A 25,756-nucleotide genomic window follows, 5' to 3' on the forward strand; every position below is an offset into this window, starting at 1 on the left:
GCATCGGAATCTATAACTAGTGTCACAGGAATAGTTCAAAACATAGTCAGTAAGAAGAGTCAGTCATCTTGTACTTAAGTAGGCATTGTGCCTTTTCTTTTTAATTCCGATGCAATTTCTGTGTTTCATCATCAATAAGAAGGTCCAAGGGTCACAGTAAACCTGGAGTGAAGCATCGGAATCTATAACTAGTGTCACAGGAATGGTTCCAAACATAAACAGTAGGAAGAGTCAGTCTTCTTGTACTTACGTTGTATTTAATTGCGGTGCAATTTCTGTGTTTCATCGTCAATAAGAAGGTCCAAGGGTTACAGTAAACCTGGAGTGAAGCATCGGAAACAATAACTAGTGTCACAGGAATGGTTCAAAACATAGACAGCAAGAAGAGTCAGTCTTCTTGTACTTAAGTCGACATTGAGCCTTTTCTATTTAATTCCGATGCAATTTCTGTGTTTCATCGTCAATAAGAATGTCCAAGGTATACAGTAAACCTGAAGTAAAGCATCGGAATCTATAACTAGTGTCACAGCAATGGTTCAAACTATAATCTCTAAGAAGTGTCAGTCTTCTTGTACTTAAGTCGGCATTGTGCCTTTTCTATTTAATTCCGATGCAATTTCTGTGTTTCATCGTCAACAAGAAGGTCCAAGGTATACAGTAAAACTGGAGTGAAGCATCGGAATCTATAACTAGTGTCACAGGAATGGTTCAAAACATTGACAGTAAGAAGCGTCAGTCTCCTTGTACTTAAGTCGGCATTGTGCCTTTTGTATTTAATTCCGATGCAATTTCTGTGTTTCATCGTCAATAAGAAGGTCAGAGGGATACAGTAACCCTGAAGTGAAGCATCGGAATCTATAACTAGTGTCAAAGCAATGGTTGATACCTAGACAGTAAGAAGAGTCAGTCTTCTTGTACTTAAGTCGGCATTGTGCCTTTTGAATTTACTTTCGATGCAATTTCTGTGTTTCATCGTCAATAAGAAGGTTCAAGGAATACAGCAAACCTGAAGTGAAGCATCGGAATCTATAACTAGTGTCACTGGAATGGTTCAAAATATAGACAGTAAGAAGGGTCAGTCTTCTTGTACTTAAGTCGGCATTGTGCCTTTTGTATTTAATTCCGATGCTATTCCTGTGATTCATCGTCAATGGGAAGGTCCAAGGGATACAGTAAACCAGAAGTGAAGCATCAGACTCTATAACTAGTGTCACAGGAATGGTACAAAGCATAATCAGTAAGAAGAGTCAGTCTTCTTGTACTTAAATCGGCATTGTGCGTTTTCTATTTAATTCCGATGCAATTTCTGTGTTTCATCGTCAATAAGAAGGTCCAAGGGTTACAGTAAACCTGGAGTGAAGCATCGGAATCTATAACTAGTGTCACTGGAATGGTTCAAACCATAGACAGTAAGAAGAGTCAGTCTTCTTGTACTTAAGTCGGCATTGTGCAATTTGTGTTTAATTCCGATGCAATTCCTGTGATTCATCGTCAATAAGAAGATCCAAGGGATACAGTAAACCTGAAGTGAACACCTGAATCTATAACTAGAGTCACAGGAATGTTTCAAAACATAGTCAGTAAGAAGAGTCAGTCTTCATGTCCTTAAGTCGGCATTGTGCCTTTTGTATTTAATTCCGATGCAATTTCTGTGTTTCATCGGCAATAACGTCAGAGGGATACAGTAAACCTGAAGTGAAGCATCGGAATCTATAACTAGTGTCACAGGAATGGTTCAAAACATAGACAGTAAGAAGATTCAGTCTTCCTTTACTTAAGTCGGCATTGTGAGTTTTCTATTTAATTCCGATGCAATTTCAGTGTTTCATCGTCAATAAGATGGTCAGAGGGATACAGTAAACCTAAAGTGAAGCATCGGAATCTATAACTAGTGTCACAGGAATGGTTCAAAACATAGTCAGTAAGAAGAGTCAGTCATCTTGTACTTAAGTAGGCATTGTGCCTTTTCTTTTTAATTCCGATGCAATTTCTGTGTTTCATCGTCAATAAGAAGGTCCAAGGGTCACAGTAAACCTGGAGTGAAGCATCGGAATCTATAACTAGTGTCACAGGAATGGTTCAAAACATAAACAGTAGGAAGAGTCAGTCTTCTTGTACTTAAGTTGTATTTAATTGCGATGCAATTTCTGTGTTTCATCGTCAATAAGAAGGTCCAAGGGTTACAGTAAACCTGGAGTGAAGCATCGGAAACTATAACTAGTGTCACAGGAATGGTTCAAAACATAGACAGCAAGAAGAGTCAGTCTTCTTGTACTTAAGCCGACATTGAGCCTTTTCTATTTAATTCCGATGCAATTTCTGTGTTTCATCGTCAATAAGACGGTCAGAGGGATACAGTAAACCTGAAGTGAACCATCGGAATCTATAACTAGTGTCACAGGAATGGTTCAAAACATAGTCAGTAAGAAGAGTCAGTCTTCTTGTCCTTAAGTCGGCATTGTGCCTTTTGTATTTAATTCCGATGCAATTTCTGTGTTTCATTGTCAATAAGAAGGTCCAAGGTATACAGTAAACCTGGAGTGAAGCATCGGAATCTATAACTAGTGTCACAGGAATGGTTCAAAACATAGACAGTAAGAAGATTCAGTCTTCCTTTACTTAAGTCGGCATTGTGAGTTTTCTATTTAATTCCGATGCAATTTCAGTGTTTCATCGTCAATAAGATGGTCAGAGGGATACAGTAAACCTGAAGTGAAGCATCGGAATCTGTAACTAGTGTCACAGGAATGGTTCAAAACATAGTCAGTAAGAAGAGTCAGTCTTCTTGTACTTAAGTCGGCATTGTGCAATTTGTGTTTAATTCCGATGCAATTCCTGTGATTCATCGTCAATAAGAAGATCCAAGGGATACAGTAAACCTGAAGTGAACACCTGAATCTATAACTAGAGTCACAGGAATGTTTCAAAACATAGTCAGTAAGAAGAGTCAGTCTTCATGTCCTTAAGTCGGCATTGTGCCTTTTGTATTTAATTCCGATGCAATTTCTGTGTTTCATCGGCAATAACGTCAGAGGGATACAGTAAACCTGAAGTGAAGCATCGGAATCTATAACTAGTGTCACAGGAATGGTTCAAAACATAGACAGTCGGAAGAGTCAGTCTTCTTGTACTTAAGTCGGCATTGTGCCTTTTGTATTTAATTCCGATGCAATTTCTGTGTTTCATTGTCAATAAGAAGGTCCAAGGTATACAGTAAACCTGGAGTGAAGCATCGGAATCTATAACTAGTGTCACAGGAATGGTTCAAAACATAGACAGTAATAAGATTCAGTCTTCCTTTACTTAAGTCGGCATTGTGAGTTTTCTATTTAATTCCGATGCAATTTCAGTGTTTCATCGTCAATAAGATGGTCAGAGGGATACAGTAAACCTGAAGTGAAGCATCGGAATCTATAACTAGTGTCACAGGAATGGTTCAAAACATAGTCAGTAAGAAGAGTCAGTCATCTTGTACTTAAGTAGGCATTGTGCCTTTTCTTTTTAATTCCGATGCAATTTCTGTGTTTCATCGTCAATAAGAAGGTCCAAGGGTCACAGTAAACCTGGAGTGAAGCATCGGAATCTATAACTAGTGTCACAGGAATGGTTCAAAACATAAACAGTAGGAAGAGTCAGTCTTCTTGTACTTAAGTTGTATTTAATTGCGATGCAATTTCTGTGTTCATCGTCAATAAGAAGGTCCAAGGGTTACAGTAAACCTGGAGTGAAGCATCGGAAACTATAACTAGTGTCACAGGAATGGTTCAAAACATAGACAGCAAGAAGAGTCAGTCTTCTTGTACTTAAGCCGACATTGAGCCTTTTCTATTTAATTCCGATGCAATTTCTGTGTTTCATCGTCAATAAGACGGTCAGAGGGATACAGTAAACCTGAAGTGAACCATCGGAATCTATAACTAGTGTCACAGGAATGGTTCAAAACATAGTCAGTAAGAAGAGTCAGTCTTCTTGTCCTTAAGTCGGCATTGTGCCTTTTGTATTTAATTCCGATGCAATATCTGTGTTTCATCGTCAACAAGAAGGTCCAAAGGATACAATAAACCTGGAGTGAAGCTTAGGAATCTATAACTAGTGTCACAGTAATGGTTCAAAACATAGACAGTAAGAAGAGTCAGTCTTCTTGTACTTAAGTCGGCATTGTGCCTTTTGAATTTACTTTCGATGCAATTTCTGTGTTTCATCGTCAATGAGAAGGTTCAAGGAATACAGCAAACCTGAAGTGAAGCATCGGAATATATAACTAGTGTCACTGGAATGGTTCAAAATATAGACAGTAAGAAGGGTCAGTCTTCTTGTACTTAAGTCGGCATTGTGCCTTTTGTATTTAATTCCGATGCTATTCCTGTGATTCATCGTCAATGAGAAGGTCCAAGGGATACAGTAAACCAGAAGTGAAGCATCAGACTCTATAACTAGTGTCACAGGAATGGTACAAAGCATAATCAGTAAGAAGAGTCAGTCTCCTAGTACTTAAATCGGCATTGTGCCTTTTCTATTTAATTCCGATGCAATTTCTGTGTTTCATCGTCAATAAGAAGGTCCAAGGGTTACAGTAAACCTGGAGTGAAGCATCGGAATCTATAACTAGTGTCACAGGAATGGTTGAAAACATAGACAGTAAGAAGAGTCAGTCTTCTTGTACTTAAGTCGACATTGTGCCTTTTTTATTTAATTCCGATGCAATTTCTGTGTTTCATCGTCAATAAGAATGTCCAAGGTATACAATAAACCTGAAGTTAAGCATCGGAATCTATAACTAGTGTCACAGCATTGGTTCAAACTATAATCACAAAGAAGAGTCTGTCTTCTTGTACTTAAGTCGGCATTGTGCCTTTTCTATTTAATTCCGATGCAATTTCTGTGTTTCATCGTCAATAAGAAGGTCCAAGGTATACAGTAAACCTGGAGTAAAGCATCGGAATCTATAACTAGTGTCACAGCAATGGTTCAAAACATAGATAGTAAGAAGAGTCAGTCTTCTTGTACTTAAGTCAGCATTGTGAGTTATCTATTTAATTCCGATGCAATTTCGGTGTTTCATCGTCTATAAGAAGGTCAGAGGGATACGGTAAACCTGAAGTGAAGCATCGGAATCTATAACTAGTGTCACAGGAATGGTTCAAAACATAGACAATAAGGAGAGTCAGTCGTCGTGTACTAAAGTTGGCATTTTGCATTTTGTATTTAATTCCAATGCTATTTCTGTTTGTCACCGTCAATAACAAGGTCCAAGGGATACAGTAAACCTGAAGTGAAGCATCGGAATCTATAATTATTGTCACAGGAATGGTTCAAACTATTATCAGTAAGAAGAGTCAGTCTTCTCGTACTTAAGTCGGCATTGTGTCTTTTCAATTTCATTCCGATGCAGTTTCTGTGTTTCATCGTCAATAAGAAGGTCCAAGGGATACAGTAAACCTGGAGTGAAGCATCGGAATCTATAACTAGTGTTACAGGAATGGTTCTAAGAATAGACAGTAACAAGAGTCAGTCTTCTTGTCCTTAAGTCGGCATTGTGCCTTTTGCATTTAATTCCGATGCAATTTCTGTTATTCATCGTCAATAAGAAGTTCCAACGGATACAGTAAACCTGAAGTGAAGCATCGGACTCTATAACTAGTGTCACAGAATTGGTTCAAAACATAGACAGTAGGAAGAGTCAGTCTTCTTGTACTTAAGTCGGCATTGTGGCTTTTGTATTTAATTACGATGCAATTTCTGTGTTTCATCGTCAATAAGAAGGACAGTGGGATACAGTAAACCTGAAGTGAAGCATCGGAGTCTATAACTAGAGTCACAGGAATGGTTCAAAACATAGTCAGTAAGAAGAGTCAGTCTTCTTGTCCTCAAGTCGGCATTGTGCCTTTTGTATTTACTTCCGATGCAATTTCTGTGTTTCAACGGCAATTAAGTCAGAGGGATACAGTAAACCTGAAGTGAAGCATCGGAATCTATAACTAGTGTCATAGGAATGGTTCAAAACAAAGACAGTAGGAAGAGTCAGTCTTCTTGTACTTAAGTCGACATTGTGCCTTTTGTATTTAATTCCGATGCAATTTCTGTGTTTCATTGTCAATAAGAAGGTCAGAGGGATACAGTAAACCTGAAGTGAAGCATCGGAATCCAAAACTAGTGTCACAGGAATGGTTCAAACTTTAGTCACTAAAAAGAGTCAGTCTTCTTGTACTTAAGACGGCATTGTGCTTTTTGTATTTAATTCCGATGCATTTTCTGTGTTTCATTGTCAATAAAAATGTCCAAGGTATACAGTAAACCTGAAGTAAAGCGTCGGAATCTATAACTAGTGTCACAGCAATGGTTCAAACTATAATCACTAAGAAGAGTCAGTCTTCTTGTACTTAAGTCGGCGTTGTGCCTTTTCTATTTAATTCCAATGCAATTTCTGTGTTTCATCGTCAATAAGTAGGTCCAAGGCATACAGTAAACCTGGAGTGAAGCATCGGAATCTATAACTAGTGTCACAGGAATGGTTCAATACATAGACAGTAAGAAGAGTCAGTCTTCTTCTACTTATGTCGGCATTGTGCCACTTGTATTTAATTCCGATGCAATTTCTGTGTGTCACCGTCAATACCAAGGTCCAAGGGATACAGTAAACCTGAAGTGAAGCATCGGAATCTATAACTATTGTCACTGGAATGGTTCAAACTATTATCAGTAAGAAGAGTCAGTCTTCTTGTACTTAAGTCGGCATTGTGCTTTTTCTATTTCATTCCGATGCAGTTTCTGTGTTACATCGTCAATAAGAAGGTCCAAGCGATACAGTAAACCTGGAGTGAAGCATCGGAATCTATAACTAGTGTCACAGGAATGGTTCAAAAAATAGACAGTAAGAAGAGTCAGTCTTCTTGTACTTAAGTCGGCATTGCGCCTTTTGTATTTACTTCCGATGCAATTTCTGTGTTTCATCGTCAATAAGAAGGTCAGAGGGATACAGTAAACCTGAAGTGAAGCATCGGAATCTATAACTAGTGTCACAGGAATGGTTCAAAACATAGACAGTAAGAAGAGTCAGTCTTCATGTCCTTAAGTCGGGATTGTGCCTTTTGTATTTAATTCCGATGCAATTTCTGTGTTTCATCGTCAACAAGAAGGTACAAGGGATACAGTAAACCTGGAGTGAAGCATCGGAATCTATAACTAGTGTCACAGTAATGGTTCAAAACATAGACTCTAAGAAGAGTCAGTCTTCTTGTATTTAAGTCGGCATTGTGAGTTTTCTATTTAATTTTCGATGCAATTTCGGTGTTTTATCGTCAATAAGAAGGTCAGAGGGATACAGTAAACCTGAAGTGAAGCATCGGAATCTATAACTAGTGTCACAGGAATGGTTCAAAACATAGACAGTCGGAAGAGTCAGTCTTCTTGTACTTAAGTCGGCATTGTGCATTTTGTATTTAATTCCGATGCAATTTCTGTGTTTCATTGTCAATAAGAAGGTCCAAAGTAAACAGTAAACCTGGAGTGAAGCATCGGAATCTATAACTAGTGTCACAGGAATGGTTCAAATCATAGACAGTAAGAAGATTCAGTCTTCTTGTACTTAAGTCGGCATTGTGAGTTTTCTATTTAATTTTCGATGCAATTTCGGTGTTTTATCGTCAATAAGAAGGTCAGAGGGATACAGTAAACCTGAAGTGAAGCATCGGAATCTATAACTAGTGTCACAGGAATGGTTCAAAACATAGTCAGTAAGAAGAGTCAGTCATCTTGTACTTAAGTAGGCATTGTGCCTTTTCTTTTTAATTCCGATGCAATTTCTGTGTTTCATCGTCAATAAGAAGGTCCAAGGGTCACAGTAAACCTGGAGTGAAGCATCGGAATCTATAACTAGTGTCACAGGAATGGTTCAAAACATAGACAGCCAGAAGAGTAAGTCTTCTTGTACTTAAGTCGACATTGAGCCTTTTCTATTTAATTCGTATGCAATTTCTGTGTTTCATCGTCAATAAGAATGTCCAAGGTATACAGTAAACCTGAAGTAAAGCATCGGAATCTATAACTAGTGTCACAGCAATGGTTCAAACTATAATCTCTAAGAAGTGTCAGTCTTCTTGTACTTAAGTCGGCATTGTGCATTTTCTATTTAATTCCGATGCAATTTCTGTGTTTCATCGTCAATAAGAAGGTCCAAGGTATACAGTAAACCTGGAGTGAAGCATCGGAATCTATAACTAGTGTCACAGGAATGGTTCAAAACATAGACAGTAAGAAGAGTCAGTCTCCTTGTACTTAAGTCGGCATTGTGCCTTTTGTATTTAATTCCGATGCAATTTCTGTGTTTCTTCGTCAATAAGAAGGTCAGAGGGATACAGTAACCCTGAAGTGAAGCATCGGAATCTATAACTAGTGTCAAAGCAATGGTTGATACCTAGACAGTAAGAAGAGTCAGTCTTCTTGTACTTAAGTCGGCATTGTGCATTTTGTATTTAATTCCGATGCAATTTCTGTGTTTCATCGTCAATAAGACGGTCAGAGGGATACAGTAAACCTGAAATGAACCATCGGAATCTATAACTAGTGTCACAGGAATGGTTCAAAACATAGTCAGTAAAAAGAATCAGTCTTCTTGTCCTTAAGTCGACATTGTGCCTTTTGTATTTAATTCCGATGCAATATCTGTGTTTCATCGTCAACAAGAAGGTCCAAAGGATACAATAAACCTGGAGTGAAGCTTATAAATCTATAACTAGTGTCACAGTAATGGTTCAAATCATAGACAGTAAGAAGAGTCAGTCTTCTTGTACTTAAGTCGGCATTGTGCCTTTTGAATTTACTTTCGATGCAATTTCTGTGTTTCATCGTCAATAAGAAGGTTCAAGGAATACAGCAAACCTGAAGTGAAGCATCGGAATCTATAACTAGTGTCACTGGAATGGTTCAAAATATAGACAGTAAGAAGGGTCAGTCTTCTTGTACTTAAGTCGGCATTGTGCCTTTTTTATTTAATTCCGATGCAATTTCTGTGTTTCATCGTCAATAAGAAGGTCCAAGGGTTACAGTAAACCTGGAGTGAAGCATCGGAATCTATAACTAGTGTCACAGTAATGGTTGAAAACATAGACAGTAAGAAGAGTCAGTCTTCTTGTACTTAAGTCGACATTGTGCCTTTTTTATTTAATTCCGATGCAATTTCTGTGTTTCATCGTCAATGAGAATGTCCAAGGTATACAATAAACCTGAAGTAAGGCATCGGAATCTATAACTAGTGTCACAGCATTGGTTCAAACTATAATCACAAAGAAGAGTCTGTCTTCTTGTACTTAAGTCGGCATTGTGCCTTTTCTATTTATTTCCGATGCAATTTCTGTGTTTCATCGTCAATAAGAAGGTCCAAGGTATACAGTAAACCTGGAGTAAAGCATCGGAATCTATAACTAGTGTCACAGCAATGGTTCAAAACATAGATAGTAAGAAGAGTCAGTCTTATTGTACTTAAGTCAGCATTGTGAGTTATCTATTTAATTCCGATGCAATTTCGGTGTTTCATCGTCTATAAGAATGTCAGAGGGATACGGTAAGCCTGAAGTGAAGCATCGGAATCTTTAACTAGTGTCACAGGAATGGTTCAAAACATAGACAATAAGGAGAGTCAGTCGTCGTGTACTGAAGTTGGCATTTTGCATTTTGTATTTAATTCCAATGCTATTTCTGTGTGTCTCCGTCAATAACAAGGTCCAAGGGATACAGTAAACCTGAAGTGAAGCATCGGAATCTATAACTATTGTCACAGGAATGGTTCAAACTATTATCAGTAAGAAGAGTCAGTCTTCTCGTACTTAAGTCGGCATTGTGTCTTTTCAATTTCATTCCGATGCAGTTTCTGTGTTTCATCGTCAATAAGAAGGTCCAAGGGATACAGTAAACCTGGAGTGAAGCATAGGAATCTATAACTAGTGTCACAGGAATGGTTCAAAACATAGACAGTAAGAAGAGTCAGTCTTCATGTCCTTAAGTCGGGATTGTGCCTTTTGTATTTAATTCCGATGCATTTTCTGTGTTTCATCGTCAACAAGAAGGTACAAGGGATACAGTAAACCTGGAGTGAAGCTTATAAATCTATAACTAGTGTCACAGTAATGGTTCAAAACATAGACAGTAAGAAGAGTCAGTCTTCTTGTACTTAAGTCGGCATTGTGCCTTTTGAATTTACTTTCGATGCAATTTCTGTGTTTCATCGTCAATAAGAAGGTTCAAGGAATACAGCAAAACTGAAGTGAAGCATCGGAATCTATAACTAGTGTCACTGGAATGGTTCAAAATATAGACAGTAAGAAGGGTCAGTCTTCTTGTACTTAAGTCGGCATTGTGACTTTTTTATTTAATTCCGATGCAATTTCTGTGTTTCATCGTCAATAAGAAGGTCCAAGGGTTACAGTAAACCTGGAGTGAAGCATCGGAATCTATAACTAGTGTCACAGTAATGGTTGAAAACATAGACAGTAAGAAGAGTCAGTCTTCTTGTCCTTAAGTCGGCATTCTGCCTTTTGTATTTAATTCCGATGCAATTTCTGTTATTCATCGTCAATAAGAAGGTCCAAGGGATACAGTAAACCTGGAGTGAAGCATCGGAATCTATAACTAGTGTCACAGGAATGGTTCAAAACATAGACAGTAAGAAGAGTCAGTCTTCTTGTACTTAAGTCGGCATTGTGAGTTTTCTTTTTAATTCCGATGCAATTTCTGTGTTTCATCGTTAATAAGAAGGTCAGGGGGATACAGTAAACCTGAAGTGAAGCATCGGAATCTATAACTATTGTCACCGGAATGGTTCAAAGTATTATCAGTAAGAAAGTCAGTCCTCTTGTACTTAATTCGGCATTGTGCCTTTTCTATTTCATTCCGATGCAGTTTCTGTGTTTCATCGTCAGTAAGAAGGACCAATGGATACAGTAAACCTGGAGTGAAGCATCGGAATCAATAACTAGTATCACAGGAATGGTTGAAACATAGACAGTAAGAAGAGTCAGTCTTCTTGTACTTAAGTCGGCATTGCGCCTTTTGTATTTAATTCCGATGCAATTTCTGTGTTTCCTCGTCAATAAGAAGGTCAGAGGGATACAGTAAACCTGAAGTGAAGCATCGGAATCTATAACTAGTGTCACAGGAATGGTTCAAAACATAGACAGTAAGAAGAGTCAGTCTTCATGTACTTAAGTCGGCATTGTGCCGTTTGTATTAAATTTCGATGCTATTTCTGTGTTTCATCGTCAATAAGAAAGTCCAAGGAATACAGTAAACCTGAAGTGAAGCATCGGAATCTATAACTAGTGTCACTGGAATGGTTCAAAACATAGACAGTAAGAAGAGTCAGTCTTCTTGTACTTAAGTCGGCATTGTCCATTTTGTGTTTAATTCCGATGCAATTCCTGTGATTCATCGTCAATAAGAAGATCCAAGGGATACAGTAAACCTGAAGTGAACATCGGAATCTATAACTAGAGTCACAGGAATGTTTCAAAACATAGTCAGTAAGAAGAGTCAGTCTTCATGTCCTTAAGTCGCCATTGTGCCTTTTGTATTTAATTCCGATGCAATTTCTGTGTTTCATCGGCAATAAGGTCAGAGGGATACAGTAAACCTGAAGTGAAGCATCGGAATCTATAACTAGTGTCACAGGAATGGTTCAAAACATAGACAGTCGGAAGAGTCAGTCTTCTTGTACTTAAGTCGGCATTGTACCTATTGTATTTAATTCCGATGCAATTTCTGTGTTTCATTGTCAATAAGAAGGTCCAAGGTATACAGTAAACCTGGAGTGAAGCATCGGAATCTATAACTAGTGTCACAGGAATGGTTCAAAACATAGACAGTAAGAAGATTCAGTCTTCTTGTACTTACGTCGGCATTGTGAGTTTTCAATTTAATTCCGATGCAATTTCGGTGTTTCATCGTCAATAAGAAGGTCAGAGGGAGACAGTAAACCTGAAGTGAAGCATCGGAATCTATAACTAGTGTCACAGGAATGGTCCAAAACATAGTCAGTAAGAAGAGTCTGTCATCTTGTACTTAAGTAGGCATTGTGCCTTTTCTTTTTAATTCCGATGCAATTTCTGTGTTTTATCGTCAATAAGAAGGTCCAAGGGTCACAGTAAACCTGGAGTGAAGCATCGGAATCTATAACTAGTGTCACAGGAATGGTTCCAAACATAAACAGTAGGAAGAGTCAGTCTTCTTGTACTTAAGTTGTATTTAATTGCGATGCAATTTCTGTGTTTCATCGTCAATAAGAAGGTCCAAGGGTTACAGTAAACCTGGAGTGAAGCATCGGAAACTATAACTAGTGTCACCGGAATGGTTCAAAACATAGACAGCAAGAAGAGTCAGTCTTCTTGTACTTAAGTCGGCATTGTGCTTTTTCTATTTCATTCCGATGCAGTTTCTGTGTTTCATCGTCAATAAGAAGGTCCAAGCGATACAGTAAACCTGGAGTGAAGCATCGGAATCTATAACTAGTGTCACAGGAATGGTTCAAAAAATAGTCAGTAAGAAGAGTCAGTCTTCTTGTACTTAAGTCGGCATTGCGCCTTTTGTATTTAATTCCGATGCAATTTCAATGTTTCATCGTCAATAAGAAGGTCAGAGGGATACAGTAAACCTGAAGTGAAGCATCGGAATCTATAACTAGTGTCACAGGAATGGTTCAAAACATAGACAGTAAGAAGAGTCAGTCTTCATGTCCTTAAGTCGGGATTGTGCCTTTTGTATTTAATTTCGATGCAATTTCTGTGTTTCATCGTCAACAAGAAGGTACAAGGGATACAGTAAACCTGGAGTGAAGCATCGGAATCTATAACTAGTGTCACAGTAATGGTTCAAAACATAGACTCTTAGAAGAGTCAGTCTTCTTGTACTTAAGTCGGCATTGTGCCGTATGTATTTAATTTCGATGCAATTTCTGTGTTTCATCGTCAATAAGAAAGTCCAAGGAATACAGTAAACCTGAAGTGAAGCATCGGAATCTATAACTAGTGTCACTGGAATGGTTCAAAACATAGACAGTAAGAAGAGTCAGTCTTCTTGTACTTAAGTCGGCATTGTGCATTTTGTGTTTCATTCCGATGCAATTCCTGTGATTCATCGTCAATAAGAAGATCCAACGGATACAGTAAACCTGAAGTGAACATCGGAATCTATAACTAGAGTCACAGGAATGTTTCAAAACATAGTCAGTAAGAAGAGTCAGTCTTCATGTCCTTAAATCGGCATTGTGCCTTTTGTATTTAATTCCGATGCAATTTCTGTGTTTCATCGGCAATAACGTCAGAGGGATACAGTAAACCTGAAGTGAAGCATCGGAATCTATAACTAGTGTCACAGGAATGGTTCAAAACATAGACAGTCGGAAGAGTCAGTCTTCTTGTACTTAAGTCGGCATTGTGCCTTTTGTATTTAATTCCGATGCAATTTCTGTGTTTCATTGTCAATAAGAAGGTCCAAAGTAAACAGTAAACCTGGAGTGAAGCATCGGAATCTATAACTAGTGTCACAGGAATGGTTCAAATCATAGACAGTAAGAAGATTCAGTCTTCTTGTACTTAAGTCGGCATTGTGAGTTTTCTATTTAATTTTCGATGCAATTTCGGTGTTTTATCGTCAATAAGAAGGTCAGAGGGATACAGTAAACCTGAAGTGAAGCATCGGAATCTATAACTAGTGTCACAGGAATGGTTCAAAACATAGTCAGTAAGAAGAGTCAGTCATCTTGTACTTAAGTAGGCATTGTGCCTTTTCTTTTTAATTCCGATGCAATTTCTGTGTTTCATCGTCAATAAGAAGGTCCAAGGGTCACAGTAAACCTGGAGTGAAGCATCGGAATCTATAACTAGTGTCACAGGAATGGTTCAAATCATAAACAGTAGGAAGAGTCTGTCTTCTTGTACTTAAGTTGTATTTAATTGCGATGCAATTTCTGTGTTTCATCGTCAATAAGAAGGTCAAAGGGTTACAATAAACCTGAAGTGAAGCATCGGAAACTATAACTAGTGTCACAGGAATGGTTCAAAACATAGACAGCCAGAAGAGTAAGTCTTCTTGTACTTAAGTCGACATTGAGCCTTTTCTATTTAATTCGTATGCAATTTCTGTGTTTCATCGTCAATAAGAATGTCCAAGGTATACAGTAAACCTGAAGTAAAGCATCGGAATCTATAACTAGTGTCACAGCAATGGTTCAAACTATAATCTCTAAGAAGTGTCAGTCTTCTTGTACTTAAGTCGGCATTGTGCCTTTTGTATTTAATTCCGATGCAATTTCTGTGTTTCTTCGTCAATAAGAAGGTCAGAGGGATACAGTAACCCTGAAGTGAAGCATCGGAATCTATAACTAGTGTCAAAGCAATGGTTGATACCTAGACAGTAAGAAGAGTCAGTCTTCTTGTACTTAAGTCGGCATTGTGCATTTTGTATTTAATTCCGATGCAATTTCTGTGTTTCATCGTCAATAAGACGGTCAGAGGGATACAGTAAACCTGAAGTGAACCATCGGAATCTATAACTAGTGTCACAGGAATGGTTCAAAACATAGTCAGTAAAAAGAGTCAGTCTTCTTGTCCTTAAGTCGACATTGTGCCTTTTGTATTTAATTCCGATGCAATATCTGTGTTTCATCGTCAACAAGAAGGTCCAAAGGATACAATAAACCTGGAGTGAAGCTTATAAATCTATAACTAGTGTCACAGTAATGGTTCAAAACATAGACAGTAAGAAGAGTCAGTCTTCTTGTACTTAAGTCGGCATTGTGCCTTTTGAATTTACTTTCGATGCAATTTCTGTGTTTCATCGTCAATAAGAAGGTTCAAGGAATACGGCAAACCTGAAGTGAAGCATCGGAATCTATAACTAGTGTCACTGGAATGGTTCAAAATATAGACAGTAAGAAGGGTCAGTCTTCTTGTACTTAAGTCGGCATTGTGCCTTTTTTATTTAATTCCGATGCAATTTCTGTGTTTCATCGTCAATAAGAAGGTCCAAGGGTTACAGTAAACCTGGAGTGAAGCATCGGAATCTATAACTAGTGTCACACTAATGGTTGAAAACATAGACAGTAAGAAGAGTCAGTCTTCTTGTACTTAAGTCGACATTGTGCCTTTTTTATTTAATTCCGATGCAATTTCTGTGTTTCATCGTCAATAAGAATGTCCAAGGTATACAATAAACCTGAAGTAAGGCATCGGAATCTATAACTAGTGTCACAGCATTGGTTCAAACTATAATCACAAAGAAGAGTCTGTCTTCTTGTACTTAAGTCGGCATTGTGCCTTTTCTATTTATTTCCGATGCAATTTCTGTGTTTCATCGTCAATAAGAAGGTCCAAGGTATACAGTAAACCTGGAGTAAAGCATCGGAATCTATAACTAGTGTCACAGCAATGGTTCAAAACATAGATAGTAAGAAGAGTCAGTCTTATTGTACTTAAGTCAGCATTGTGAGTTATCTATTTAATTCCGATGCAATTTCGGTGTTTCATCGTCTATAAGAATGTCAGAGGGATACGGTAAACCTGAAGTGAAGCATCGGAATCTTTAACTAGTGTCACAGGAATGGTTCAAAACATAGACAATAAGGAGAGTCAGTCGTCGTGTACTGAAGTTGGCATTTTGCATTTTGTAATTAATTCCAATGCTATTTCTGTGTGTCTCCGTCAATAACAAGGTCCAAGGGATACAGTAAACCTGAAGTGAAGCATCGGAATCTATAACTATTGTCACAGGAATGGTTCAAACTATTATCAGTAAGAAGAGTCAGTCTTCTCGTACTTAAGTCGGCATTGTGTCTTTTCAATTTCATTCCGATGCAGTTTCTGTGTTTCATCGTCAATAAGAAGGTCCAAGGGATACAGTAAACCTGGAGTGAAGCATAGGAATCTATAACTAGTGTCACAGGAATGGTTCAAAACATAGACAGTAAGAAGAGTCAGTCTTCATGTCCTTAAGTCGGGATTGTGCCTTTTGTATTTAATTCCGATGCAATTTCTGTGTTTCATCGTCAACAAGAAGGTACAAGGGATACAGTAAACCTGGAGTGAAGCTTATAAATCTATAACTAGTGTCACAGTAATGGTTCAAAACATAGACAGTAAGAAGAGTCAGTCTTCTTGTACTTAAGTCGGCATTGTGCCTTTTGAATTTACTTTCGATGCAATTTCTGTGTTTCATCGTCAATAAGAAGGTTCAAGGAATACAGCAAACCTGAAGTGAAGCATCGGAATCTATAACTAGTGTCACTGGAATGGTTCAAAATATAGACAGTAAGAAGGGTCAGTCTTCTTGTACTTAAGTCGGCATTGTGCCTTTTTTATTTAATTCCGATGCAATTTCTGTGTTTCATCGTCAATAAGAAGGTCCAAGGGTTACAGTAAACCTGGAGTGAAGCATCGGAATCTATAACTAGTGTCACAGTAATGGTTGAAAACATAGACAGTAAGAAGAGTCAGTCTTCTTGTCCTTAAGTCGGCATTGTGCCTTTTGTATTTAATTCCGATGCAATTTCTGTTATTCATCGTCAATAAGAAGGTCCAAGGGATACAGTAAACCTGGAGTGAAGCATCGGAATCTATAACTAGTGTCACAGGAATGGTTCAAAACATAGACAGTAAGAAGAGTCAGTCTTCTTGTACTTAAGTCGGCATTGTGAGTTTTCTTTTTAATTCCGATGCAATTTCTGTGTTTCATCGTTAATAAGAAGGTCAGGGGGATACAGTAAACCTGAAGTGAAGCATCGGAATCTATAACTATTGTCACCGGAATGGTTCAAAGTATTATCAGTAAGAAAGTCAGTCCTCTTGTACTTAATTCGGCATTGTGCCTTTTCTATTTCATTCCGATGCAGTTTCTGTGTTTCATCGTCAGTAAGAAGGTCCAATGGATACAGTAAACCTGGAGTGAAGCATCGGAATCAATAACTAGTATCACAGGAATGGTTGAAACATAGACAGTAAGAAGAGTCAGTCTTCTTGTACTTAAGTCGGCATTGCGCCTTTTGTATTTAATTCCGATGCAATTTCTGTGTTTCCTCGTCAATAAGAAGGTCAGAGGGATACAGTAAACCTGAAGTGAAGCATCGGAATCTATAACTAGTGTCACAGGAATGGTTCAAAACATAGACAGTAAGAAGAGTCAGTCTTCATGTCCTTAAGTCGGGATTGTGCCTTTTGTATTTAATTCCGATGCAATTTCTGTGTTTCATCGTCAACAAGAAGGTACAAGTAATACAGTAAACCTGGAGTGAAGCATCGGAATCTATAACTAGTGTCACAGTAATGGTTCAAAACATAGACTCTAAGAAGAGTCAGTCTTCTTGTACTTAAGTCGGCATTGTGCCGTTTGTATTAAATTTCGATGCTATTTCTGTGTTTCATCGTCAATAAGAAAGTCCAAGGAATACAGTAAACCTGAAGTGAAGCATCGGAATCTATAACTAGTGTCACTGGAATGGTTCAAAACATAGACAGTAAGAAGAGTCAGTCTTCTTGTACTTAAGTCGGCATTGTCCATTTTGTGTTTAATTCCGATGCAATTCCTGTGATTCATCGTCAATAAGAAGATCCAAGGGATACAGTAAACCTGAAGTGAACATCGGAATCTATAACTAGAGTCACAGGAATGTTTCAAAACATAGTCAGTAAGAAGAGTCAGTCTTCATGTCCTTAAGTCGCCATTGTGCCTTTTGTATTTAATTCCGATGCAATTTCAGTGTTTCATCGGCAATAACGTCAGAGGGATACAGTAAACCTGAAGTGAAGCATCGGAATCTATAACTAGTGTCACAGGAATGGTTCAAAACATAGACAGTCGGAAGAGTCAGTCTTCTTGTACTTAAGTCGGCATTGTACCTATTGTATTTAATTCCGATGCAATTTCTGTGTTTCATTGTCAATAAGAAGGTCCAAGGTATACAGTAAACCTGGAGTGAAGCATCGGAATCTATAACTAGTGTCACAGGAATGGTTCAAAACATAGACAGTAAGAAGATTCAGTCTTCTTGTACTTACGTCGGCATTGTGAGTTTTCAATTTAATTCCGATGCAATTTCGGTGTTTCATCGTCAATAAGAAGGTCAGAGGGATACAGTAAACCTGAAGTGAAGCATCGGAATCTATAACTAGTGTCACAGGAATGGTTCAAAACATAGTCAGTAAGAAGAGTCTGTCATCTTGTACTTAAGTAGGCATTGTGCCTTTTCTTTTTAATTCCGATGCAATTTCTGTGTTTCATCGTCAATAAGAAGGTCCAAGGGTCACAGTAAACCTGGAGTGAAGCATCGGAATCTATAACTAGTGTCACAGGAATGGTTCCAAACATAAACAGTAGGAAGAGTCAGTCTTCTTGTACTTAAGTTGTATTTAATTGCGATGCAATTTCTGTGTTTCATCGTCAATAAGAAGGTCCAAGGGTTACAGTAAACCTGGAGTGAAGCATCGGAAACTATAACTAGTGTCACAGGAATGGTTCAAAACATAGACAGCAAGAAGAGTCAGTCTTCTTGTACTTAAGTCGGCATTGTGCTTTTTCTATTTCATTCCGATGCAGTTTCTGTGTTTCATCGTCAATAAGAAGGTCCAAGCGATACAGTAAACCTGGAGTGAAGCATCGGAATCTATAACTAGTGTCACAGGAATGGTTCAAAAAATAGACAGTAAGAAGAGTCAGTCTTCTTGTACTTAAGTCGGCATTGCGCCTTTTGTATTTAATTCCGATGCAATTTCTGTGTTTCATCGTCAATAAGAAGGTCAGAGGGATACAGTAAACCTGAAGTGAAGCATCGGAATCTATAACTAGTGTCACAGGAATGGTTCAAAACATAGACAGTAAGAAGAGTCAGTCTTCATGTCCTTAAGTCGGGATTGTGCCTTTTGTATTTAATTTCGATGCAATTTCTGTGTTTCATCGTCAACAAGAAGGTACAAGGGATACAGTAAACCTGGAGTGAAGCATCGGAATCTATAACTAGTGTCACAGTAATGGTTCAAAACATAGACTCTTAGAAGAGTCAGTCTTCTTGTACTTAAGTCGGCATTGTGCCGTATGTATTTAATTTCGATGCAATTTCTGTGTTTCATCGTCAATAAGAAAGTCCAAGGAATACAGTAAACCTGAAGTGAAGCATCGGAATCTATAACAAGTGTCACTGGAATGGTTCAAAACATAGACAGTAAGAAGAGTCAGTCTTCTTGTACTTAAGTCGGCATTGTGCATTTTGTGTTTCATTCCGATGCAATTCCTGTGATTCATCGTCAATAAGAAGATCCAACGGATACAGTAAACCTGAAGTGAACATCGGAATCTATAACTAGAGTCACAGGAATGTTTCAAAACATAGTCAGTAAGAAGAGTCAGTCTTCATGTCCTTAAATCGGCATTGTGCCTTTTGTATTTAATTCCGATGCAATTTCTGTGTTTCATCGGCAATAACGTCAGAGGGATACAGTAAACCTGAAGTGAAGCATCGGAATCTATAACTAGTGTCACAGGAATGGTTCAAAACATAGACAGTCGGAAGAGTCAGTCTTCTTGTACTTAAGTCGGCATTGTGCCTTTTGTATTTAATTCCGATGCAATTTCTGTGTTTCATTGTCAATAAGAAGGTCCAAAGTATACAGTAAACCTGGAGTGAAGCATCGGAATCTATAACTAGTGTCACAGGAATGGTTCAAATCATAGACAGTAAGAAGATTCAGTCTTCTTGTACTTAAGTCGGCATTGTGAGTTTTCTATTTAATTTTCGATGCAATTTCGGTGTTTTATCGTCAATAAGAAGGTCAGAGGGATACGGTAAACCTGAAGTGAAGCATCGGAATCTATAACTAGTGTCACAGGAATGGTTCAAAACATAGTCAGTAAGAAGAGTCAGTCATCTTGTACTTAAGTAGGCATTGTGCCTTTTGTTTTTAATTCCGATGCAATTTCTGTGTTTCATCGTCAATAAGAAGGTCCAAGGGTCACAGTAAACCTGGAGTGAAGCATCGGAATCTATAACTAGTGTCACAGGAATGGTTCCAAACATAAACAGTAGGAAGAGTCAGTCTTCTTGTACTTAAGTTGTATTTAATTGCGATGCAATTTCTGTGTTTCATCGTCAATAAGAAGGTCCAAGGGTTACAGTAAACCTGGAGTGAAGCATCGGAAACTATAACTAGTGTCACAGGAATGGTTCAAAACATAGACAGCAAGAAGAGTCAGTCTTCTTGTACTTAAGTCGGCATTGTGCTTTTTCTATTTCATTCCGATGCAGTTTCTGTGTTTCATCGTCAATAAGAAGGTCCAAGCGATACAGTAAACCTGGAGTGAAGCATCGGAATCTATAACTAGTGTCACAGGAATGGTTCAAAAAATAGACAGTAAGAAGAGTCAGTCTTCTTGTACTTAAGTCGGCATTGCGCCTTTTGTATTTAATTCCGATGCAATTTCTGTGTTTCATCGTCAATAAGAAGGTCAGAGGGATACAGTAAACCTGAAGTGAAGCATCGGAATCTATAACTAGTGTCACAGGAATGGTTCAAAACATAGACAGTAAGAAGAGTCAGTCTTCATGTCCTTAAGTCGGGATTGTGCCTTTTGTATTTAATTTCGATGCAATTTCTGTGTTTCATCGTCAACAAGAAGGTACAAGGGATACAGTAAACCTGGAGTGAAGCATCGGAATCTATAACTAGTGTCACAGTAATGGTTCAAAACATAGACTCTTAGAAGAGTCAGTCTTCTTGTACTTAAGTCGGCATTGTGCCGTATGTATTTAATTTCGATGCAATTTCTGTGTTTCATCGTCAATAAGAAAGTCCAAGGAATACAGTAAACCTGAAGTGAAGCATCGGAATCTATAACAAGTGTCACTGGAATGGTTCAAAACATAGACAGTAAGAAGAGTCAGTCTTCTTGTACTTAAGTCGGCATTGTGCATTTTGTGTTTCATTCCGATGCAATTCCTGAGATTCATCGTCAATAAGAAGATCCAACGGATACAGTAAACCTGAAGTGAACATCGGAATCTATAACTAGAGTCACAGGAATGTTTCAAAACATAGTCAGTAAGAAGAGTCAGTCTTCATGTCCTTAAATCGGCATTGTGCCTTTTGTATTTAATTCCGATGCAATTTCTGTGTTTCATCGGCAATAACGTCAGAGGGATACAGTAAACCTGAAGTGAAGCATCGGAATCTATAACTAGTGTCACAGGAATGGTTCAAAACATAGACAGTCGGAAGAGTCAGTCTTCTTGTACTTAAGTCGGCATTGTGCCTTTTGTATTTAATTCCGATGCAATTTCTGTGTTTCATTGTCAATAAGAAGGTCCAAAGTATACAGTAAACCTGGAGTGAAGCATCGGAATCTATAACTAGTGTCACAGGAATGGTTCAAATCATAGACAGTAAGAAGATTCAGTCTTCTTGTACTTAAGTCGGCATTGTGAGTTTTCTATTTAATTTTCGATGCAATTTCGGTGTTTTATCGTCAATAAGAAGGTCAGAGGGATACGGTAAACCTGAAGTGAAGCATCGGAATCTATAACTAGTGTCACAGGAATGGTTCAAAACATAGTCAGTAAGAAGAGTCAGTCATCTTGTACTTAAGTAGGCATTGTGCCTTTTGTTTTTAATTCCGATGCAATTTCTGTGTTTCATCGTCAATAAGAAGGTCCAAGGGTCACAGTAAACCTGGAGTGAAGCATCGGAATCTATAACTAGTGTCACAGGAATGGTTCAAAACATAAACAGTAGGAAGAGTCTGTCTTCTTGTACTTAAGTTGTATTTAATTGCGATGCAATTTCTGTGTTTCATCGTCAATAAGAAGGTCAAAGGGTTACAATAAACCTGAAGTGAAGCATCGGAAACTATAACTAGTGTCACAGGAATGGTTCAAAACATAGACAGCAAGAAGAGTAAGTCTTCTTGTACTTAAGTCGACATTGAGCCTTTTCTATTTAATTCGTATGCAATTTCTGTGTTTCATCGTCAATAAGAATGTCCAAGGTATACAGTAAACCTGAAGTAAAGCATCGGAATCTATAACTAGTGTCACAGCAATGGTTCAAACTATAATCTCTAAGAAGTGTCAGTCTTCTTGTACTTAAGTCGGCATTGTGCATTTTCTATTTAATTCCGATGCAATTTCTGTGTTTCATCGTCAATAAGAAGGTCCAAGGTATACAGTAAACCTGGAGTGAAGCATCGGAATCTATAACTAGTGTCACAGGAATGGTTCAAAACATAGACAGTAAGAAGAGTCAGTCTCCTTGTACTTAAGTCGGCATTGTGCCTTTTGTATTTAATTCCGATGCAATTTCTGTGTTTCTTCGTCAATAAGAAGGTCAGAGGGATACAGTAACCCTGAAGTGAAGCATCGGAATCTATAACTAGTGTCAAAGCAATGGTTGATACCTAGACAGTAAGAAGAGTCAGTCTTCTTGTACTTAAGTCGGCATTGTGCATTTTGTATTTAATTTCGATGCAATTTCTGTGTTTCATCGTCAATGAGACGGTCAGAGGGATACAGTAAACCTGAAGTGAACCATCGGAATCTATAACTAGTGTCACAGGAATGGTTCAAAACATAGTCAGTAAAAAGAGTCAGTCTTCTTGTCCTTAAGTCGACATTGTGCCTTTTGTATTTAATTCCGATGCAATATCTGTGTTTCATCGTCAACAAGAAGGTCCAAAGGATACAATAAACCTGGAGTGAAGCTTATAAATCTATAACTAGTGTCACAGTAATGGTTCAAAACATAGACAGTAAGAAGAGTCAGTCTTCTTGTACTTAAGTCGGCATTGTGCCTTTTGAATTTACTTTCGATGCAATTTCTGTGTTTCATCGTCAATAAGAAGGTTCAAGGAATACAGCAAACCTGAAGTGAAGCATCGGAATCTATAACTAGTGTCACTGGAATGGTTCAAAATATAGACAGTAAGAAGGGTCAGTCTTCTTGTACTTAAGTCGGCATTGTGCCTTTTTTATTTAATTCCGATGCAATTTCTGTGTTTCATCGTCAATAAGAAGGTCCAAGGGTTACAGTAAACCTGGAGTGAAGCATCGGAATCTATAACTAGTGTCACAGGAATGGTTGAAAACATAGACAGTAAGAAGAGTCAGTCTTCTTGTACTTAAGTCGACATTGTGCCTTTTTTATTTAATTCCGATGCAATTTCTGTGTTTCATCGTCAATAAGAATGTCCAAGGTATACAATAAACCTGAAGTAAGGCATCGGAATCTATAACTAGTGTCACAGCATTGGTTCAAACTATAATCACAAAGAAGAGTCAGTCTTCTTGTCCTTAAGTCGGCATTGTGCCTTTTGTATTTAATTCCGATACAATATCTGTGTTTCATCGTCAACAAGAAGGTCCAAAGGATACAATAAACCTGGAGTGAAGCTTAGGAATCTATAACTAGTGTCACAGTAATGGTTCAAAACATAGACAGTAAGAAGAGTCAGTCTTCTTGTACTTAAGTCGGCATTGTGCCTTTTGAATTTACTTTCGATGCAATTTCTGTTTCATCGTCAATGAGAAGGTTCAAGGAATACAGCAAACCTGAAGTGAAGCATCGGAATCTATAACTAGTGTCACTGGAATGGTTCAAAATATAGACAGTAAGAAGGGTCAGTCTTCTTGTACTTAAGTCGGCATTGTGCCTTTTGTATTTAATTCCGATGCTATTCCTGTGATTCATCGTCAATGAGAAGGTCCAAGGGATACAGTAATCCAGAAGTGAAGCATCAGACTCTATAACTAGTGTCACAGGAATGGTACAAAGCATAATCAGTAAGAAGAGTCAGTCTCCTTGTACTTAAATCGGCATTGTGCCTTTTCTATTTAATTCCGATGCAATTTCTGTGTTTCATCGTCAATAAGAAGGTCCAAGGGTTACAGTAAACCTGGAGTGAAGCATCGGAATCTATAACTAGTGTCACAGGAATGGTTGAAAACATAGACAGTAAGAAGAGTCAGTCTTCTTGTACTTAAGTCGACATTGTGCCTTTTTTATTTAATTCCGATGCAATTTCTGTGTTTCATCGTCAATAAGAATGTCCAAGGTATACAATAAACCTGAAGTTAAGCATCGGAATCTATAACTAGTGTCACAGCATTGGTTCAAACTATAATCACAAAGAAGAGTCTGTCTTCTTGTACTTAAGTCGGCATTGTGCCTTTTCTATTTAATTCCGATGCAATTTCTGTGTTTCATCGTCAATAAGAAGGTCCAAGGTATACAGTAAACCTGGAGTAAAGCATCGGAATCTATAACTAGTGTCACAGCAATGGTTCAAAACATAGATAGTAAGAAGAGTCAGTCTTCTTGTACTTAAGTCAGCATTGTGAGTTATCTATTTAATTCCGATGCAATTTCGGTGTTTCATCGTCTATAAGAAGGTCAGAGGGATACGGTAAACCTGAAGTGAAGCATCGGAATCTATAACTAGTGTCACAGGAATGGTTCAAAACATAGACAATAAGGAGAGTCAGTCGTCGTGTACTAAAGTTGGCATTTTTCATTTTGTATTTAATTCCAATGCTATTTCTGTCACCGTCAATAACAAGGTCCAAGGGATACAGTAAACATGAAGTGAAGCATCGGAATCTATAATTATTGTCACAGGAATGGTTCAAACTATTATCAGTAAGAAGAGTCAGTCTTCTCGTACTTAAGTCGGCATTGTGTCTTTTCAATTTCATTCCGATGCAGTTTCTGTGTTTCATCGTCAATAAGAAGGTCCAAGGGATACAGTAAACCTGGAGTGAAGCATCGGAATCTATAACTAGTGTCACAGGAATGGTTCTAAGAATAGACAGTAAGAAGAGTCAGTCTTCTTGTCCTTTAGTCGGCATTGTGCCTTTTGCATTTAATTCCGATGCAATTTCTGTTATTCATCGTCAATAAGAAGTTCCAACGGATACAGTAAACCTGAAGTGAAGCATCGGACTCCATAACTAGTGTCACAGAATTGGTTCAAAACATAGACAGTAGGAAGAGTCAGTCTTCTTGTACTTAAGTCGGCATTGTGGCTTTTGTATTTAATTACGATGCAATTTCTGTGTTTCATCGTCAATAAGAAGGACAGTGGGGTACAGTAAACCTGAAGTGAAGCATCGGAGTCTATAACTAGAGTCACAGGAATGGTTCAAAACATAGTCAGTAAGAATAGTCAGTCTTCTTGTCCTTAAGTCGGCATTGTGCCTTTTGTATTTACTTCCGATGCAATTTCTGTGTTTCAACGGCAATTAAGTCAGAGGGATACAGTAAACCTGAAGTGAAGCATCGGAATCTATAACTAGTGTCACAGGAATGGTTCAAAAAATAGACAGTTAGAAGAGTCAGTCTTCTTGTACTTAAGTCGGCATTGTGCCTTTTGTATTTAATTCCGATGCAATTTCTGTGTTTCATTGTCAATAAGAAGGTCAGAGGGATACAGTAAACCTGAAGTGAAGCATCGGAATCTATAACTAGTGTCACAGGAATGGTTGAAACATAGACAGTAAGAAAAGTCAGTCTTCTTCTACTTAAGTCGGCATTGTGCCTTTTGTATTTAATTCCGATGCAATTTCTGTGTTTCATCGTCAATAAGAAGGTCAGAGGGATACAGTAAACCTATAGTGCGGCATCGGAATCTGTAACTAGTGTCACAGGAATTGTTCAAAACATAGTCAGTAAGAAGAGTCAGTCTTCTTGTCCTTACGTCGGCATTGTGCCTTTTGTATTTAATTCCGATGCAATTTCTG

This window comes from Schistocerca serialis, unplaced genomic scaffold, assembly GCF_023864345.2.
Source record: "Schistocerca serialis cubense isolate TAMUIC-IGC-003099 unplaced genomic scaffold, iqSchSeri2.2 HiC_scaffold_1363, whole genome shotgun sequence".
Classification (NCBI taxonomy): Eukaryota; Metazoa; Arthropoda; class Insecta; order Orthoptera; family Acrididae; genus Schistocerca; species Schistocerca serialis.